Here is a 20,609-nt window from a genome sequence, read left to right as displayed (position 1 = left end):
AGGGGATGAAAACGGGGGTGCCCCTCTATAGCGAGACTTCAAGAGGGTGTTATGGCTCTAGAGCGAGTCTTCCCCCTGGGGGTAAGGTTTATTCTAGAGCAATTCTGCTGGGGGGAAGGCTCACTCTAGAGCCAGACTTCCGGGGGAAAGTCTCACTATTGGGTTGGGGGGGGGGGGGAGTCTGGCTCTATAACACCGGCAGTGGTGACGTCTCCATATGAGTGAAATATTCTCGAGAAGGACGTAAAACAATATGCAATCAATCGATCAATCAATCGTACTCGGGTATCAACCGAGGTCGCCCTAAAGGGACATCACTCGTCGCTAGGGTCAACGTTGTATGCTTTACCAAGCTGTTCCTATCAAAAACCGCGTTCTGGTATTTTGTTTGTAAACATGAAATAAAATGCCATTGGTAGACATTTAGCTTGACCTTTAACACCCTTTTGTCATTTATTTCACTGGTAACAATAAAATCATTTAAACTTTCTTTTTATTATAAACAAATATGGTTCAAAGGTCTCCTGTCTGGTCTAATTAAAGAACAATTAACCCAATAAAAATGATCATTATTGTGACGTATCTGCCAGATTCACAGACAACAAAAACTTAGTCTTAAAACAGAGGAAATCAAATAGACGACAACATATGAATTAATTTCTTTTATGACAACTTTTGTCCAATGTGTAAAAGAAAATTTCCATAAAGATTATTTGATGCAGAAGAAAATGAAGACATTAGCATTTTAAATGCATAAATTAATCATGTTGATACCTAAAGATTCAAGAAAATTGATTTCTTGTCCTTGATGGATTCCTTTGGAAAACACGATCCGCTGCACAAATCGGTCATGGTCACTGTCCAGTGACGGCAGATGTGTAGATCACCTTGGATCGGGGGATTAATTGTCAAAGATGTAATTTTCATCAAAATTTGTCCAATAGATAGCTAAATCATGATAAGTCATTGCGTTAAGTGAAATAAAATTCTGCATTATAGAAAAAGAATGACTAAATAGACTTGTGTTGTTATGTGTTTTGTGTTCATAACACCAACTGTAAATTTCATGAAAAAAGGGTTTATTCATAATGTGTAGAGAAATTCATTAACATATACATGCGATTGTACTGAAATCAAGTGACGTCTAAAATAAATTTGCTGTCGTATGTTCAAAATGTAGCGAGGTTACAGGCATGATAAGTAAGCGGCCCTTAATTAAAAGGGGAAAATTCTCTTATGTCAAGACATTACATTTAGAGAATTAGAAATAAGTTGGTTGTCGTATTTTGACATGTTTAATATTCTAATATTTTCTAAAACATATTGTCATATCGACTAGCTATTCATCAGAATCAGTCTTTCATGACATGACCTTTGGACCCTTTACTATTTACGTTGGCACCAAGCGTTCGTCCTTCCACAGCGCATGAGAAATTTATCAAAAAGTGAATAACAGTACATGCAAACTCTATGAGATCTTTCTACTCCGTTGTTTAAAATGGGAGCATTGTAAGTCGTTTCATTATTAGTCAAGTTTATGTATGCACAAGAATGCAATAAACAAATATAATAGAATCGTACAAAGAAATCCGACAACTAATAATTAATATGATCGCGATCATAAGATTTTACGAGAATGCATATTTTGTAGTTGCTGGTTTTTTAAATCTCAATTATGTACTGACATAGAGTCAACGAACATTTATCAATCTCATAACTCCAATAAATGAATACAAAATAAAGAGTAGGTCAAACACGGATCCCTAGATATACCAGGTGGATTAGGTGTCTAGGAGGAGTAAGAATACCCTGAAAACTATAGTAAATAGGAAAACAGAAGCAACACGTTGCATAGTGAATCCACCCGGTATATCTGTGGCGGACATTAATGGGAATTTCTACTATCTCACTCCGAGACGTAATGTCTCTCTTGCTCACGAGAGTTAAGCACGGCGATTGTGTTCAGTATTTGCAGTATTTGGATGTTTGTCAGCAATGCTGGCAGCGTAGTAATTCTGGATGTGGATGGATATTGTTTAACGTCCCTCTCGAGAATTTTTCACTGATATGGATACGTTACTATTGCCAGTGAAGGGTTACAAAATTTAGGCTCTGCTCGGCCCTTACGGCCTTTGAGCAGGAAGGGATCTTTATCGTGCCACACCTTCTGTGACACGGGACTTTGGTTTTTGCGGTCTCATCCGAAGGACCGCCCCATTTAGTCGCCTCTTACGACAAGCATGGGGTACTGATGACTTATTCATGTCGCTTTTCTCGATTCAAATTGACTGCCATTTTACCGGAAACTGTCATCGGAACACCCTGCTGTTTTCGAAAACGAATGCTCAATGATTGATTGATTGAATATTGTTTAACGTTCTTGTCGAGAATATTTCACTCATATGGAGATGTCAACATTGCCGGTGAAGGGCTGAAAAATGTATGCCTATGCTCGGCGCTTATGGCCATTGAGCAGGGAGGGATCTTTATCTATAGGAGGGATCTTTATCTATAGGAGGGATCTTTATCTATACATGGAAAACGGTGTATAACATACCTTTCGCAAAGACTTTGAAAACAAAAAGAGTAGATGTGCAGTGGACACAGAATTACCCTGTATAAATGAAAGACGAACCGGAAGAAATAATCTCTGCAGTGCTAGAGGAAAAAGATATGTGTTTGCCAGTGTAATCTGGTTAATTTTCTTCATTCTGGACACACCAGAGGTGGGATCAGGTGCCTAAGAGTACTGAATGCAATTTTTATTTTGCTACATTGCAGGTATATGGGACGCATTCTATCGTTAAAGTCAGCATTTCGCAAATTCTATGATCGTGATAACGATCTAGTTTGCCAATACAACACATCATTGGGTCAAATGCTGTCTGATGTGTTTCATACCCATGTTAGACCGTTCTTGGCACACCGGTTTTAACTACAGATAACTCTGTTTACCTGATCAAGATATAGGGTTCACGGCGGGTGTGACCAGTCGACAGGGGATGCTTACCCCCCTAGGCATCTAACCCCACCTCTGGTATGTCCAGGGGTCCGTGTTTGCCCAACTATCTATTTTGTAATGCTTATAGGAGTTATGAGATTGATCACTGTTCGTTATCTTCACCTTTCATCGATAAACCAGGTCCGTAGGTCCATTATAATTTTAACGATATTCAATTTACTGTTTCACCTACAGCTGGTGACGTCTTAATATGAGTGAAAAATTCTGGAAGGGAGTTTAATATTAGACAATCAAATATAACCAAAAAAAAAATGATAGCAACATTAATTTTTTCCTCAATAGAGTTGTAAATTCCAATATTTCAAACGAAGCATCCGGTAAATGTTACACACTTGAAAAACTTTGGAAGAGTGAAAAATTATCGAATGGACAAAAGATATCCGAAACATCGTATACACGTACTAGTACTTGAAATTCACTCACTGGTGTGTTCAGGGGTCCGTGTTCGTCCTACTCTTAATTTTGCATTCCTTATAGAAGTTATGAGATTGATCATTGTTCGTTATATACACACACATATATGCTACATATCAAAATACATGTAGCAGTATATTGCGAGAATGTTCCCCATGGTTAATTAATTGCCAGTACATCAGAATTATCAATTTCATTTGACTTATGGCTTTAAGGTATATATACAAATATTTAATGAGGTAGATAACAAGCGTATTCACGGCACATTTACCTTTTGTGATAAAGCATGCGCTTTTCTCTCTGTCCATAACAATGTAGATAAAAGTTGTTAAAAAAATCAAAGCAAACTAGTCTTGCCCTGGGGTAAATATTGAGAGTCCTATTAAAACAGCCATCTACTGAAAGATTCCCTATCGCTAATGACTAAAAATCTTTGTCTACAAGGTCAAGGTTACGGAGGAGTAAACTTCAGCGGAATTCAGGTTATGTCACACTTTTTGATATCACTAATTAATTTATACCACTAATTAATTTAGACAGTACAAAGCGATTTAGAGGTAGAAGGATAACAATGTGAGGGGGAAAACATGACAAGTTGGTATACAGCACTGGAACAAGTGACCCGTTACAAATTATTTTGTCAAATTTGCGGAAATTCGTCTCGTCGAATGTGGTTAACAAGTTTTCGCTGCACGCGCACTATGCACAGCGTGGGAGGCAACAGATTCTGAAATGAACATGACAAAAACATACAATGGCCGGTAATGTATTTAGGCATATCCCTAAAATAGCTGAAATTATGTATTAAGCCAAATTCATAAAGAGGTCACCTGCGTACAATTGGCGGCCCAACTTTTATCTCCAATTAGGCAAAGCGAATCTATGAATATGTGATTTTTGCCTCATTTCAAAAAGGGAGGTAAACATAGAGAGGCAACACTCCCGAATACATTTCTTGATTATGTTTGGAACTCCAGTGCTGGCGCTCCACTCGATGTAAATAGATTTCACTCCACTCCACAAGCCTGTAAGTAGTGAAGAGAAATAACGCGGTCAGAAATATTGAAGAGAGAAAACGCGGTCAGTTTTAACCGTTTTAAAATACACGAGTATTTGCAGTCTCTAGTATACAAACGTTCTTGTCTCAGTATCCGTATTCGTTGGTCACGTGACTGCCTCTTGAATATGCATTACAAATGGCCGAATGACATAAGTACAGTTTTAACCGACTTAAAACCATATAAACAGTTACGATAATATAAAGCAGGTCTTCATACATATCGACAAAGTAATCATGGCTTTATTAAGTGGACAAAATTTGTTGAAACATCGGACCAATATGTATACAACTTACAGATCGAACCGTTCGTGGTAGCTTAGTGGTAGATTGTACGCTTCGTAACTGAGAAGTCGTATGTTCAAGCCCCGCTCATGTCATGGCCGCGTCAAACCTAATACTTAAACATATAAGTAGTGATTGCATCTTCGTCAAACGCTCGGTATATAAACAAGAGGCCCATGGGCCACATCGCTCACCCGAGTCACCTTGGTCCATATCAGAAGACTTTTCATATATATTTGCACGTAAAACCGTAGTCCCTATTATGGCCCCAAACCTACCCCTGGAGGCCATGGTTTTTGCAAACTTGAATCTACACCATGTCAGAAAGCTTTCATGTAAATGTGAACTTCTTTGGCCCAATGGTTCTAGAGAAGAAGATTTTTAAAGATTTTCCCTATATATTTGTATGTAAAACTTTGATCCCCTATTGTGGCCCCATCCTACCCCAGGGGGCCATGATTTTAACAAACCAGAATCTGCACTATATCAGGAAGCTTTCATATAAATCTCAGCTTTTCTGGCTCAGTGGTTCTTGAGAAGATTTAAAAAAGAAATTCCTATATATTTGTATGTAAAACTTTGATCCCCTATTGTGGCCCCATCCAACCCCCGGGGGCCATGATTTTAACAATTTAAAATCTGTACTACCTAATAAAGATTATCGATAAATTTAATCTTTTCTGGTCTAGTGGTTCTTGAGAAGATTTTTTAATGACCCTACTCTATTTTTACCTTTTCTTGATTATCTCCCCTTGGAAGGTGGCCTGGCCCTTTATTTTAAAATTTTAGAATTCCCTTTACCGAAGGATGTTTTGTGCCAACTTTGGTTGAAATTGGCCCAGTGGTTTTTGAGAAGAAGTGAAAAATGTTAAAAGTTTACAGACGGACGGACGCCGGAATACGGGTGATCAGAATAGCTCACTTGAGCTTTTAGCTCAGGTGAGCTAAAAACGGATCACTGAGGCCCCGTGTCACAGTAGATGTGGCACGATAAAGGTTCCTTCCTGCCTAAATTTTGCAGACATTCACCGATAATAGTGACGTCTCCATGAGTGAAAAATTCCCTAAAGGGACGTTAAACAATCAATCTATTGGTTAGCGATGTAACATAACTTGAAATCTCCATCTCTACAGTGGTCGCAATGGGTACATTCTCACACCCACGCCAAAACAAATTGTTGGCTCGGTAGTTTTTGGCAGACACAGTTATAAAGTAAAACAAAATGCATTTGGTAAACACAAATGCTCCCGACAGAGGTAACACCCATTAACCCAATGTCCTTAGTTAGCTATATCAGACATGCTATTCATTAACCAACCCAAGGTACAAATGTGAACATTTAAGTCCAAGCTCTTCCAAATCCGTGCTAAGAAGCCATATATCTGTTTTTAGTAGCAGAGGCCACGCGTTTTCACTCTGATCTAAGACGAGCTAAAATTGCCACTTTCACGTCATTACGGGGGAAAATACATATATCTATTTTTAATAAAGACCATGCCCTTTGACCTTGTAATTCCATGGCCTTTCCGTCATAGGAACAATCCAAGCCAAGATATCCATTATAGTTCTACCCAAATTGTAAATATAAAGGCTCTCTATCTAACAGTTCAAACGTTATAGTCAAGGTTAACATTGTTGACAGACGGGCAGACAGACAGATCAATATGTCCCCAGTCTTCGATCTCGGGATCTGAGAATACTTTTAGTTGTGCACATACACGTCATACAGTTATATACCTCGTTTAATTTATGAGAATTTTTACATAAAGTCCGAAAATAGATAAATGGCAGCATCGCGTAACAACTAATCCTTCGTACGATTGGTCGCTCTGCACTCAATCAGAGTGTGACTTTTTTATTTTAGCAAAATTATGAAAATAATAGGAAATTAAATGGATAAAAAGTCGCATAAAACTGTCAAGATTGCACTGGTAATAAGATTTTAAACAGATGTTTTGTCGAAATAATTACATTGCGGTGTTAATATATGTAATATAATGAAGTGTGAATATCAATTAGATTTTGTTTCTTTTAAAAATTCCTTTTTTTAAGTATTTAAATCGAATATTGACTAATTTTACCTGGAGTTTGTTCTACTTTGCACATTAAAACTGACTATATTAGAAATAGCTATTTTTGGAAAACAATGAATTCGTTATTTATCCTGCATAAAAATCGTAGTACACACTCACATTTAGATCTTAGATATATATAGTTACTAAATAAAAGCATTTACCAATCAGGCACCTATTATTGTTCCTTAAAAAAAAGCCGGGTGTGGGGGCGGCCTTATAAAATTGTCTGAAAATTCTTGACAAGCTAAAAAAAAACCTAAATTAATGAGGAAAGGGGAGGGGGCAAGCATTCATCATTCAGTACTTGGTTCAATTCTACGGTTCAAGTTTACATTTTCACGATAATTCCCGACTACTACAAGAAAGTGGTGGTGGTGTGGGGGGACCAGCCAATAAACCAAGTTTAATTAATCGGTAGCTGTCACGTTCCCTACACAAACACGTGACTTATAGATTCATAAATTATCCAAGAGTTCATTTAACCATAAAAACCGAGAGGGACATATTACAGGACGCCTTCAATGCTGACTACAGTCCATAAAACTGACATCACAGAAGTAAGGACATTTATAATATTAAAGATTTAGATTTCAGAGATACCATTCCTGATTCCAGATATGACTAATTTGTTTCTTCCGACATTGATCCCTCCGCGATGACATTCCCTTGTAGTTTAATTGTTGAGAAGCTACTGACGAGGAACTGCATCAGACGGTTTTGGCTAGGTGTAATAAGATGGAATGAGAGTACCAAACCCCCGTATGCGTAACCCGGACGGAGTTTACCCCAAGATTGAGCGGAGGTATAAATGTCTAGGTGTTGCGTGATTGGCTAATATCAAGAGTGAAATTATTTGGAATTGAAAGAAATATTATAGAGGTTCAAATTAATTGTCAGGATGAAAAATTATCGCACACAATCGAGAAATGACTGATGAAATTACCATGGTAGGGGTGTGCTTAAAATGAAGGGTGTAATTTACTGCAGATTGCTATGTGTTGTAAAAAAGTGCAAATATGGCCTATAAAAGGCACGGGACCCTATATATTTTTTGTCATTTTTTATCAACCATTGGAATGAACTTTGAAATGTTTGCGGTCATTTGTTTAAAATCGATATAGTTAATTAGTGAGAGGGTCAAAGGTTAACATTGAGGTCTATGGGAAATGAATTGGTACTCTTTTCCCAGATGATGTCTACTTGCTTGCCATCTGATAAAATTTCTCTTTTGGACGGTGGCGATCGGATTCGTGCTGGGAGTCTGATAATCTAGGTGATCCATAATGTAAGGTGTCTTCCATGATCTTTGAGCAGACGATGGTAACTAATACGAATCGGTGAATCGTGGCTGTGACGTTCTTGCCTGTATTTGGATATCTAAGTTAGCCGGCATGTGACAAACTGTTAAGTAGGCCTATACTTCGATGTAGACGTCACTTCCGGGAACAGTGTCATTAGAAGGCTGAACACCATGATTTACTCACAATGGATGGATTGTTTATGAAAAAAAAGATCCATTATGTTCTGAGTACCTCAACTACTACTACATGTTCCACTCCACACTTAAAGGACACATGACACAAAAAAGTATTTGTCTGTAATCATTGTCTTTATAATCCTTAGTTCAGATTTTCACACTGAATCTGTTAAACAAGCATCTGATAACAAGGCACAGCTGGAAATAGTAATCTGTAAACACCAGCCGAAGCAGTTCTCCGAGCAGTGCCGACAGTTAATGAGATAAGAGTCACGTGTGTGTTATATACGTCAGAGGTGAGCTTCTTGCAAATTAATAATAATAATAATAATGATTGGTTTTATATAGCGCCTTTTCCAGCGTATGCTGCTCAAAGCGCTTTACAATATTCAATGTACATTATTACCCCGGCAGACCTTATATCAATCTAGAACTTTCTCAGCCTCCTAGGAAGCATACAGTGCAAGCTGCCATTACAAGCGCTAGAGCACTAACATTCTAACAATATCTTTCACTGTCTATAGCCAGGTACCCCTTTTACACTTGGGTGGAGTGAGGAAATTCATGTAAAGTGCCTTTCCCAAGGACACAACGTCAGCCCTGCCGCGGCCAGGACTCGAACCTTTCGGTCGAGAGTCTGACGGCCTAACCACTCGGCCACCGTAACGTATTCAATACAATGGCTGAAAACTTATACAGAAATCACTTGACTTGGTTTCAGAGATGGATCGCCAATTTACAAGACTTATATGTACATGTATATTGTAGCGTGTAACCCTATTATATAATTACTATAGGCAGAGGTGACTGAATCCCCTCAGTTAAAGGGAAAGGCAACCCTAACAACATTGTTGCTTTTCTGAACAAAGTATTACTTACTGATACTGCAAATGGCAGTCTTCAATAAGAAAAATCCTTGCTTAACTATTAAATCATTATTAATCTATCATATATTCTAAATTATCCGCAGCTAAGAGAGTGGCCATTGAAGTATAATTTATGACGTCACACTGTCGGTTCCGGTTTATTTCATCAGCAACAATGTAAACATGACAAGTCACGATTGATTGATTGATGTTTTCCGCCACACTCAACAATTTTTCAGTTATCTGGTGGCGCCCAGTTTTTATTGGTGGAAGAGAGAACACAGATACCATGTACCTGGGAAGAGACCACCGACCTTCCGAAAGTAAACTGGGAAACTTTATCACTTACCGGCGCGAGCGGGATTCGAACCCGTGCCGATAGAGGTGAGAGGCCGTGTGATTTTGAGCACAATGCTCTAACCACTCGGCCCCCTTACAAGTCACGAACAGTTAAGCTTGGGGCTGTATAGATTTGAGCCCGTTCTTTCGCAAAAAGGAATTGCGAAAAATGACGTTCATTCGAGTTGCAGACCAGGTAGACGGTACACGTTTCTTCATACAAATGTCTCAAACCTCAACTTGTCATTACGCAAATGTTGGAGACACAGTTTACATATTCTTTTCTTTTCAGATGACTTGGTTGGGTCAAGAATCTCGAGAGAAAAAACCCCAAAACAAAACCCTTTTTCACATCTCCCCTTCGCATTAGTGCAATTAACAAGACAAGAAGGCATCAACCTATTTATTCGTAAAATCTACCACATGTACATCTTTGATGACCTTAGAATCTCATCAAAACTGGAACAGACGGTGTGACGTTAATTTTTTTTTTATTTTTGTGGTCTTGAATACAAAAGAATTCCACATCATGACAGCCTCTATAGATGGCGGGAATTTCAATTTTTAACGTTTACAAATTAGTGCTGAAGCTTATATTGGCCGTATATCAACAGAATAACATCACACGTTTTTATCATATAATTATGCCTATCATTTGTCATGTAAAAATGTTTTGAGGACCTGGCATTTTTAAAATATACAAATACAGGTATATGATTACACAAAATATACAGATAAGTGTGGAGACTACTTGTCTTTAATCAATTATGTACAACTAAGTCTGGCTCTTGAGCGATCTACTCCTACAGCTCGATCGGCTCAATCGAACTCCTAGCTCTTGGAATCTATATGTTTCTCAAATACGTGCTCTCACAGCTCGGCTCCTTTTGGCTCTCTCGTTCACATTTAAATTAGTTATAAATAAATACTTAAAGCTAGGAAAGGCTTGTTCAGCCAGGTCTAAAGCTTCAAATGAATTTATTGATTCAAATCCTGAATTACCTTTCATACACTTTCACAACCGACTTTCCAGTCGCATCAGCAGCAACTTGGTAACTGACTTGGCTTCGCTTGTATTTATACTGTAGGTGTACAGCGCCACCTGGCGAAAACATAATTATGAAATACTGCGGGTACTTTTTCCTGATTGTCTCAATATCATAGTGTCCGAATTTTGACAATGACGTTGATATCATATCACTCTACAGGAATAAGACCTCTTTAAGAGTCCCACCCGTCCTTTCTGAAGACATTAATGTAGTTGGCTGGTGGAACTTTCGCTTACGAGCTGTGTCTGATCCAATCACCACATAAGGATTAAGGATTGACACTTTCTATTATATAGGCTCTCTGATTTCTGGGACTCGGTAACTCTTGTTCGTCGTAAGAGGCGACTAAATGGGGCGGTCCTTCGGATGAGACCGTAAAATCCGAGGCCCTGTGTCACAGCAGGTGTGGCACCATAATGATACTCAAAGGCCGTAAGCGCCGAGCAAAGACCTAAATTTTGTAGACTTCACCGGCATTGGTGACGTCTCCATATGAGTGAAATATTCTTGAGTGGGACGTTAAACAATATATACAATCAATCTTCATTCTAGTACCCCGGAAGTTAATAAATTCAGTCCTCATGAAACAACTTAGTGAGCCTCTAATGGGCTTCTCGTTGATGATTTAACCTTGAGCCCCCAACTCCCAAGATGTGTACCTTGGCATGGTTTATTGGTATCCATCAAAGCTTTTGGAATGCATGGGGATGGCTGATTGACTGTATATAGTTTAACATCCCGCTCGAGAATCTTTCACTCATATGGAGACATCACCATTGCTGGTGAAGGACTACAGAAGTTTGGCCTATTCTCGGCGCTTACGGCCATTGAGCAGGGAGGGATCTTTTAAGTTATCGTGCCACACCTGTTGTGGCACTGGGACTCAATTTTAGCGGTCTCATCGGAAGGACCGCCCAATCTAGTCTCATTTTACGACAAGCAAGGGGTACTGAGCACCTATTCTAACCTGGATCCCCACGGGACGCATTGAGATGGAATCATAGGTCCAAGCATGATTCCTTCTACATGTTCTAGTTCAGTTTCCAACTCTCTCATATAAAATAACGACAGCCAACTTGATACAATGTCATGTACTCATAAGTTGCAAAGCCTTGGAAAATAGAAGAGTCGAATCGTTTTGACTTATTTGGAATCTCGGAATTTCGCATTATTAAGGTTAATTAGCACACTTACACCCCTCATCCAGAGGACGAATAATCTAAATTTGGGACCATTCTGACTTGGCAAGTTATCACGAGAAACGACGGAATCTATGGTTGAAAACGTATAGTGACATCAGAAATGAAAGTACACAGCCTCCAAAACGTATAGTGACATCAGAAATGAAAGTACACAGACAGCCTCCAAAGCGGTGGGAAATCGTCAGATTCATAAGGACATGTTATATTATCATTCACCTGTACAACAATCCGTCCCCGTAAGGTCTGGAAAGCACACAGATTCTGTCAAGGTGGAACGAGAGTAACTCGACAATCTGAGAGAGTAGGTCACTGGGGACAAACAGTCAGATCATATGGTAACCTTCCACAAAAAAAAAACAACCCGGATGTATATTATCTGATATTCATCAATTTCGTATTTTCTACATATATATATGATTAAAGTCTGACAGTTTAAATGCCAAACAAATTGAACCCAGGACTCCCCACCGCAATTAAAAGGTTACATATAACCCAGAAATCAAGCTTTTTGTAGAACATGGAACAGGAGCACTTCACCTTGATAATATTAGTGCTTTGTCATGTAATATACGAGTGATTAAACTAATTGGAATACATAAATCCGTCACATTCGCTAATTCGTTAATCTGTATACACAGTCACTTGTCATTTATTGCATATATCGTGAATGTGTATTGATGTTTAATTATATTTTCTGTCCGTAAAGAAAACACGGCTCTGGGATTTAACAATGTTGTTCGTTTTTTTTTTTTTTTAAATATAACTCATGATAACAAAACACTTCTCAATCCAACGTTGCTCTTATGCTAATTTAATTATCGTTGAAGACTTTATCAATAAACAATGATAATTAAACATCATCACTTCATTACTGACCTCCTTTGTATCGGAAATTAAAGATGAATTATTCATATTTTGCATTATATTTTTTTTTAATTCTGTTTGTTATCACATGGCAGTATGCAGGTCTCCGCTCAACAATTGCTAATATAGAAATGAACATCGATTGAAATAGAATATTTATGAATAAACATGTATAATGCTGACACCTCATTTCATATCACATAGAATTTTACACACTTTATGTAAACAATATAACCATGATAATTTATTACCATACCTACCGTGGGACTTCCTGTGTATGTGGACATGATTCGAGTTTTCCGAATTCATGTACACAGTTCATGTATATCATGTACGCAGCTGGATCCCATGGGGATCCGGGTTAGAATAAGTCCTCAGTATCCCACCCCCGGGGATCCGGGTTAGAATAGGTCCTAAGTACCTCCTCCCCCTCGGGATCCGGGTTAGAATAGGTCCTAAGTACCTCCTCCCCCTCGGGATCTGGGTTAGAATAGGTCCTCAGTAACCCTTGTTTGTCGTAAGAGGCGACTAAATGGGGCGGTCCTTCGGATGAGACCACAAAAACCGAGGTCCCGTGCCACAGCAGGTGTGACACGATAAAGATCCATCCGTGCTCAAAGCCCGTAAGCGCAGAGCGTTTTTGCAGCTCTTCACCGGTAATGATGTTAAAGAAAATAAAATCAATCATGCATGCAGCTGGAATTCTTATATCCAAAGGCGTTACAAGATGTAAATTTTCAAAGAATTTGACCCACAATATGCCATTTTTGGCCTACCAGTTTTAGACAAAATCAAAGAACCCTTTAGAATGGATCTAAGAGAATATTTCTTACCCATAACACGAACCAAGTTTTATTTAGCGACTCTCTTGCAAGTCAAATCCTCACATACTCGTATACATGTATCAAAGATTTATCTTGCACAAATGTTTAAAACAAACTGCTGGTCTGAAGGTTATAAAACTCTCTTGAGCACGTTTTCATACTCAAACTCTGTGATCTAAATCGTACTCATACTCAAAAGTGAAGGTTATAAAACTCTTTTGAGCACGTTTTCATACTCAATCTGAAACTCTGTGATCTAAATCGTACTCATACTCAAAAGTGAAGGTTATAAAACTCTTATAAAATCATTCTCACACTCAAGTGGAGCACATGCTCAAGATTTTTCGAGTATGTTTCGTAGCTTGCTTTGAGTTGTTCACAAAATAAACATGGCTGAGCTTGAGTATGAGTACGGTAAAAGTTTTATAACCTCCAGGTAAATACAAACATATATACTGATATTTTTACTTGTTTATGGAACATCATTTCAAAAGTTAGTTAAATTGGAAGCAATAGTATGGTATTATAATTCCGTAAAGAATCAGTCACGATATACTGAATTCTGGACAGCCCCTGCCTCGTCATATATGCTGCAGCCATGCCTGAGTCTTGTTTTTAGTAACAGTAGAATGACACTGTATAGGGGGGACGGGGGACTGAATTTCTGTTATTGGTTTCATATTCATACCATATCGATTATTTCTCTGAAGATTGAAGAGCCAATGATATGATGTACACGAGCAGTGTGGAAAATATCAAACTTCTTCTTTGAATTTTATAGCTATGTTCTGAGTGGGGAAGTTCACAAAATAATGATAGATAAATAAATAAAAAAGAAAGAGATTTATACCCCTGTTTCACATAATTGATATAAGGTGTTTCCACCAATTAAACACAATATAAATAAATTAACGTTACATATTTATTGACAAAATATCAAATGTGATACATAATAAATCATATGATTTTGAGGTTTGTAGTTCACGAAGTTTTATTACAAGTGTCAGATAAAAGAAGGCGACCACATGTCAAAGATGGTTAATAATTAAAAGCATAAGTCAAATTCGGGGGTCACAAAGGTCATGTTGTCTCGAATATGAGAGGTAACAAGAACCTTAAACGTACTTTGAACACGTTAATTTGTATATATCATTAATGTTTGGAACACGTTAATTTGTATATATCATTAATTTTGAGAACGTTAAGGATGTTCTCTTTCACGAGTGGATTGCATCATATTTACAAAGTTTTCAAACTCTGACTTTTAAGATAAATACATAATTTTAAATTAGTCTGCAATTGTAAACATACCCTTCATCTTTTGTTTAAGTTTTCAGGAAGAAAATACACCAATCACTGTACCTCATTAAAAATTAATATGTCAATATATGTAACCTTTAATTCTTGACAATATTTTCATGGTTTATATTGCTGTGCATAAAAAAGCGCTGTCACTGCTAAATAAAGAAAGTTTCACTGCATTAGTAAGTTAACCATGCTATTTAAGTAACAAATGACCTTTTCAATGTCGCACTCAGTCTTGTTATTCAAGAAAATGTCCTAATTGGGCGAGATGATAAAAAAGTAGCTTTTTGCAGAATATGTATGGTATGTTCTTCTTACAATAAGAAGCATTGTTTAAAAAGCATTGAAAAGGATGGGTTTTTTAAACATTCTTCGTGAATTAAAGGCATAAATCTGACATTTCTAACGTCTTTTTAAAAGATAAATAATCTCTACCTTCCTTTTCTTTCCACACCTGACGGAAATCGCACCGAAAGGGACGAAAACCGACGATAATAAATTTTGATCTTCCATCATGTTATTTAAGTTTTAAAAAAAGCAGACAAAACAAAACCAACACTTGAAATCATTTTTATCACCAATGCATTAAGTTATCTGTTTTCCTATGAGGGATTGCCTTTCGACATTATTGGATGTTTCAATTGACATTTGTCATAACCTTTACACACCCAAAGTCCTTTTCCCTGATTTACAAATCCAACTGAATTTTAATGACAAGGTTTTTACACAAAACAAATACATATGCAAGTTTAATGTCTATCATTTTACCCTTCCTCCCGTCAAGCACTCTGTAATAGCGTGATTTGCTTGAACTACAACGATGAAATCCATATGTCTTTGAAAATGCGCATTGAATTGCATAACACTGAAAACTAAAAATAAATTAAGTAATTTGTAAAAATACATGGAAATGGATCGCCAAAGGAAAGATGAATGAATTCTTAGACTCGTAAACTATAGTCAAACCGTTCCATCTTTGCAGACGGATGAAGCGATATGGTAAAGAAGCGTAATCCTGGTAGGAATTTTGCATATACATGTATATAAAAGTTATGCAAAAATTGTACAAAATTATTCAAATTATAATCATACTTAATGATGATGATAATAATTGACTTTGAAAAGTTACGAAGGGTATAAAAGGGTTTGGTTATAATATGCTTAATCTTTGACTAAAATGCACGAACACCTTTTACTATTTTTATGCCCCCCTTTGAAAAGGAGGGGGCATATTGTTTTGCAACTGTCGGTCGGTCGGTCTGTAGACCATGTGTTGTCCGCTCAATATCTTGAGAACCATTCACTTGATGATAATGATATTTCATATGTGGGTTAGTTATGAGTAGAAGAGGATCCCTATTGTTTTTCAGGTCAAAAGGTCAAGCTACTCTGGACATAGGAATATAATGTCCGCTCAATATCTTGAGAACCCTTTGCTTGAAAGACATCAAACTTGGCACACTGGTACATCCTAAGGAGTAGATGACCCCTATTGATTTTGAGGTCATATGGTCAAGGGTCAAACTGGGCATAGGAATATACTGACCATTCAATGTCTAGAGAACCCTTTGCTTGACAGACATCAAACTTGGTACACTGGTACATCTTCAGGAGAAGATGACTACTAATTATTTTAAGGTCACATGGTCAAAAGTCAAGGGTCAAATTGGACATAGGAATATACTGTCCGTTCAATATCTTCAGAACCATTTGCTTGACAGACATCAAACTTGGTACACTGGTACATGTACATCTTCAGGAGTTGATGACCCCCATTGATTTTTAGGTCACATGGTCAATCCACTCTTGACATAGGAAGGTATTGTCTGCTCAATATTTTGAATTGATGATACTACTCTCAATTAAATGATGTGTGTGTGTATAATCCTTTTCAATTTTGCACCATGGGGGGCATATGTGTTTTACAAACATCTCTTGTTATTTTTTGCCTTTCGCCCGGAATGAGTAATTTCAAGAATATCAGTATTTTATTGTTTGTGAGCACGTTAATGCAAATTATTTTTTGGTGAATTCCTGAATTTTAAAATGAGACTCGGGTGTACTTTTACGATCCCGCCAGTTGTGTTTAGTAGTTTTTCGTCCTTTGATCTTTAACCTTTGATCTTTCATGAACACGCGAAAAAAAAAACCCCACCGAAATGTTACATATAGATGATACTTATGGTAATATATACATGAGTATGAGATATTGCAGTATGTAAAACACAAAAAAAAAAAAAGAAAAAAAAAAAAGAACAGGGAAACCTACAGAAGAAGCGCAGAAATCTGTCATAACGGTAAAAATAGAACAGGGAAACCTACAGAGGAAGCGCAGAAACCTGTTATAACGATGAATATAGAACAGGGAAACCTACAGAACAAGCACCGAAATCTGTCCTAACGGTAAAAATAGAACAGGGAAACCTACAGAACAAGCGCAGAAATATGTCATAACGGTAAAAATAGAACGGGAAACCCACAGAACAAGCGCAGAAATATGTCATAAACAGTAATATTTCCTCAACCATACTCAAAAAATGCATACACAGCGCGCGTATGTGCGTGTGAAGAGAGAGAGAGAGAGAGAGAGAGAGAGAGAGAGAGAGAGAGAGAGAGAGAGAGAGAGAGAGGACAAAGTTACAACACCAAAAACCTAAAGGTGCCCACAACCAGTGCCTTGTGAAGGATATCCGTCTGATGTTTGGTGAAGCAATATTGACACCTAAGTCTACTGTTAAAAACCTCGGTGTTGCCCTGGACGCCACCTTATCATTGGAAATACAAGTCAGCTCCATGGTAAGGAAAATGTACTTCAACATCAGAATATCCAAGGTGAAACACCATCTCACTCAGGAAGCATGTGCAAGGTCATCAATGCAACAGTCATATCCCACCTTGACTATCACAATGCCCTCCTGCTTGGAATGACCGATCGCCCCATGCACCGACTACAAGTGGCTCAGAACAACGCTGCACATTGTCTTACAAGAACATGTTACAGTCAACATATTTCGCCGGTACTTCAACAACTACACTGGCTGCCTGTAAAGCAACGCATTATGTTTAAATTGCTGACAACCATATATAAGTCACCACACTCTTTCTCTGCACCAGCATACATGAGAGAGCTATGTCTTGTTTACCAGCCACATAGGACCTTGAGATCATCATCCGACCAATGGAAACTGGTAGTGAAGAAATCATCAAACAAATACGGTGCAAGAGCCATAAAAACACTAGGTGCACAATTGTGGAATAAACTGCCACTGGAATTTGAAGCACATGGAGCATTCTGCAAGAACCTAAAACACTCTTGTTCAAGCGTGAATATGGCCTGTGAATGTAAAATTCAGTGTAACATCAAGGATTCCATGTGCAAGCTCTTGCAAACTGAATTTTTATCCAGCATACGAATACCTGTATGCCAATTGTATCTTGTCAAGTCAAAGTCGACCACTTTGTCATTTTACTACCATGTTTTATTTAAATTCTTTCTATTGTTTAATCATTTCCTTTATAGCTCTTGCAGGTCTTTTATTAGTATATTATCAATGATTATTAGCACACACATTGTACAGCGCATAGAAACTATTTGTAATTTTGCGCTTTATAAATGAATAAAATAATAATAATAATAAAAGTGTTTGATCCCCAGAGTGGATGCAAGGTCAAATATAAAATTATCTACAACACTGAAATGACCAACGAACGCGATCTAATTGTTGATGTCGTTGGTCATTTTGTAATTCTTATATTTGACTTTGTATCCATGTTGTGGACCTGACACTGCTAGGTATCGGGTGTTGTTGTAACTCAATGCTTTTATATCGTTTTAACCAGCTGCATCATTAGATCTACTCGCATACCTATCCATTTTATTTCATTACTGGCCTTCTCAGTGTACATACGTTTGTAGATTTAGTGTAGTTTTAGTGCTAGTGTTTTTATACGCCCGTCATTGTACAGGACGTATTATGTTATGGCGTTGTCCGTGCGTCCGACCGTCTGTCCGAGGTAATGTTTTCCGGACTTTTTCCCGTAACGGATGCATATACAGCTTTAAATTTGTTAACAACTTCTCCCTCAAGAAGCGTAAGAATAAGTTTGTTTTTCAGATGGATTGGTGTACCGTGACCTACTCTTTGGCTAAAAGTAGGTCAAACAGTTTTCCGGACTTTTAGTCACAAGCTTCCTCTTGGAGGAATACAAGTTCAGTTTGCATTTCAGCTGGATTCGTTCGTCCTTAGGTGACCTACTTTAGGGATAAACGTAGGTCAATCAATTTTCCAGACTTTTTTCAACACGGATACAGATATTGCCCTGAAATTTAGTCACAACATTCCATTCGGAGGAATACAAGATCAGTTTGCACTTCAGCTGGATTTGTCCGCCCGTCGGAGACTTGGTCCGCCCATCGATGACTTGACTTAGCCCCGTGGGGATCCGGGTAAGAATTAGGTCCTCAGTACCCCATGCTCGACGTAAGAGGCGACTAAACGGGGCGATCCTTCGGATGAGACCGCAACAACCGAGGTCCCGTGTCACAGTAGGTGTAGCACGATGAAGATCCCTCCCTGCTCAATGGCCGTAAGCGCCGAGTATAGGCCTAAATTTTGCAGTCCTTCACCGGCAATGGTGACGTCTCTATATGAGTGAAAGATTCTCGAGAGGGACGTTAAACAATATACAATCAACCGTCGGTGACTTACTTTAGGGCTTAAAGTAGGTCAAACAGTTTCCGGACTTTTTTCCACTACGGATACAGAGATTGCTCTGAAATTTAGTCACACACTTCCTCTCAGAGGAATACAAGTTCAGTTGGCATTTCGGTGCACCAAGACCCACTTTAGGGTTAAAAGTAGGTAAAACAGTCTTCCAGATTTTTTTCATTATGGATACAGGTAATCCCTGAAATTTTGTTACAGTGTACAACCTTCCTCTCAGAGAAATACATAATCAGTTCACATATCAGATAGATTGGTGAACCATGACCTAATATGTGATATCAATTCAGAGTGCATTGTGCTTAAACGAGTTGAATTTCACTGTCTGACGGGCGTATGTTGTACCGTTTGCGGTAATCTTGTCGTATAACCTTGAGGTAATCTTGTCATACATGTATATCGTTAGCCATCTTATGTAGACCTTTTCATTTGTTCTGAGGAAGGGACGGGTCGTCCCAGAAATTTGACAATCTAATTGATCGTATCGTTGGTCATTTTAGTGCATTTTTAGCTCTTCTGAGCCGAAGGCTCAAAGAGCTAATCATATGCCTGGCGTGCGGTGTGCGTCAACTTTTTGGAAAAAGGGCTATATCTCAAGAACCCCTTGGCCAATTTTTATCAAATTTGTCACAGGGTATCTTTGGCCCAAGGGCTTTCATTTGTACTAAAACTAGGGTTGTGGCCCTTTAACAAGAGGAGATAATTAGAAAAATGCAAACAAAAGTAGTGGTTGCTAAAAAATCTTCTTCTCAAGAACCACTGGGCAAATGATCACCAAACTTATGCATAAGGATGAGGATAGGTTGTAGATAAAAAATTGTTCAAGGCATCATCCTGGGGCAAAGGGTGTGGTCTCAAGGTCACTTCAAAGTTGACCTTAAATTTTGTTTTGTTAAAACTGATATTTTGCTTAGTATAAGGACTAGGATCATCAAATTTGGTAAGTTGATGCATCTTAGGACCTAATATCATGTTGTCTCAAAAGTAGGTCATGGTTATCTACATTTTGAATTTCGCAGGTAATTATTATTAAATGGATTTTGATGCATATCTTGGACACTTTTGAGCCTATGATCATCAAAAGTTGTCAGTTGATGGATCATGG

The sequence above is a fragment of the Ostrea edulis genome, chromosome 5 (genome assembly GCF_947568905.1).
Source record: "Ostrea edulis chromosome 5, xbOstEdul1.1, whole genome shotgun sequence".
Lineage (NCBI taxonomy): Eukaryota > Metazoa > Mollusca > Bivalvia > Ostreida > Ostreidae > Ostrea > Ostrea edulis.
This window is presented reverse-complemented; position numbering follows the sequence as displayed.